Source organism: Acyrthosiphon pisum, chromosome A1 (genome assembly GCF_005508785.2).
Source record: "Acyrthosiphon pisum isolate AL4f chromosome A1, pea_aphid_22Mar2018_4r6ur, whole genome shotgun sequence".
Lineage (NCBI taxonomy): Eukaryota > Metazoa > Arthropoda > Insecta > Hemiptera > Aphididae > Acyrthosiphon > Acyrthosiphon pisum.
Window position 1 is genome coordinate 124,762,327 of NC_042494.1, and position 2,480 is coordinate 124,764,806.

Genomic DNA, 2,480 nt, shown 5'->3' on the forward strand with positions numbered 1-2,480 from the left:
GAATAATAGTATTATAATTTTTTATCAAAGCATTACAAGCATAAAATAGACTAGACCAGGGGTCTCCAACCTTTTTTTACGGCGGGCCAAAATTGAGATCCGCTTTGGACTTGCGGGCCAACATTTTTAGAGGAATAGATCGGTTAAGAAATTGAAGAATAAATAAGATTTATTTAGAAAAATGAATATTTGTTTTTATTTTATAACGAGTTTTTCTATTATTAGTTAGTGTTGGTAATTAGTATAATATAGGTATAAATTACTATTATAAGCTGTTACAAATAACACCAAAAGAAAAAAACTAATAAATTAATTTAATTTAATTAATTCAATAAATTAAAAACAATGACAACTAAATGAAAATAATCAAAACATTTATTATCTTGGAGGGCCAGTAAAAAGCCCTTGGCGGGCCGGATTCGGCCCGCGGGCCGTAGGTTGGAGACCCCTGGACTAGACCATCGTGTATTACTTAACGATAATTTTAATACACTTAGTTGATTTTTACTATTTTTTTCTAATTTTTCGTACAACTTTTCGTTCTAATAAAATTTTTAAAAAAAGAATGATACATATTGTCAGAAAATTGTATTATTAATACATATTATGTTATTTGTGATAAATTAATTTTTGAACTTAAAAAAAGAAATAGTGCTACTTAGAAATAGAAAAAAAGTTTAGTTTTTTATTCAAAAACAATATGAAAAAGTCCGATAATATCAAGAATACATCAAATTTATTGGATCATTTCCCTAATGACTTGGATAAAGAAATTTTTGCTGATGAGTGCTACAATTCCAAGAATTAAAAATGTCATTGTTTAGGGATGATAAGACTATAGATGATCCTCAATACCAACTTGAATATCTAAAATCGATGAACATGATGCGTGCATTTCCAAATATTGAAACTGTGTTACAAATTTATTTGACAATGTCTTGTACAAATTGTAGCAGTGAATGATCATTCTCAGCATTAAAACGTTTAAAAACTCGATTGAGATCATATTTATCTCAAGATAAGCTTGATAATCTGACTGTTAACAGTATAACATGAAATGACAAAAAAATTATCATATGATAAGTTTTCGAAAGACCCTAGAAAAATATCAATGTAATTAAGTGTAACATGTAATTATATAAAATAAAATATACATTTTTGAATAAGATAATAAACTTATATGAGGGCATGAGGCCTCTTTTTATTTAAGTCCCTGGCCCTGAAATTTGTAAATCAGGCTCTGCCTGTGACCTGTGTTCTAATTTATAGATCACTGGACACAGTGCCGTAAAAATCATAGGTGCAGGCGGTGCTCAGCACTGGGGCCCGCAGGGGCGAGGGCCCCTTAGCGAATATACGTCATTTTTTTTTTTTTTTTAATTTGATTCATAATAATTTTGTTATTATCTTGTATTTAATTTCATATAACAAATTGTAAAAGCCTAGTCCGTCTAGTTGGTACTTTTGGGGGTCAAAAGTAAAAATTTCTCAGCAGTTTTCAAAAGCGACGTGAAAATCAAATGAAAAATTAAGGAAAAACAGGAATTTTTACGAAAAATCTGTTTTTGAGGAAATTGATTTTGGTTTTTGGTGCAACTCTAAAACAAATGATCGTAGGTACATTAAATTTTGACAAAATGTTTATATTAGCACTTCTATACACCATTATAGTTAAATTCTGCACGGCCGGGGCAGCCCTCGTCGTCTATATGCACGGATCGACTTGACGAAGACATTTGATGTCGTGCCGTTTTTCAGTGATTTCCGGGTCCACTGAACTTTCAACGGCCGAACTCTGACGCGGCAAGTCCAGCTCGCGAGCGACCAGTGCCAAGTCTTGCACGCAAGCCGCGACCAGTCGTTGGAATATCAACCCCGTGATTCGGTCAACCAAATCGGACGATATCTTTTTCTCCGCCTTGATCGCCGCTGCTGCGATGTTCCGTAATGCAGCGATTTCAGACGCTTCGCGGCCATTGCACCGTAATATTTAGCTCGGATCGAGAAATCCTCGTTCGAATCTACGGCGGGCCGAGTTGCCGAAATCAGCAAAGGCGTGCGTATGCCTGGCGTCTACGTCGTACCTTTTTTTCCGACGACCACCAGGTCTACAATTATAACAGCCGTATAATTCCGCAAGTCCTGCTCACGAGCGGCAAGTGGCAAGTCCAGCACACAGGCCGCGACCCGCTTCCAGAATATCGATGCTGTGATTCGGTCCACCAAATCCGACGAAACATTTTTCTCCGCCTCGATCGTCACTGCTGCAATGTTGCCGTAATGCAGTGCTTTCAATCGCTTGGCGGCCATAGCACCATAGTATTTTGCACGGCTCGTGCAGCTACTGACTACACAGACTGGTTCGATGTAGACATAATATCTGTTTTGAGTGACGAAGGTAAGTTGCAGATTGTAATAACTGTGAGCGCGATTGTCGAACGATAAATTATAAAGTGAAAGACAAAATATGTTATTTTATC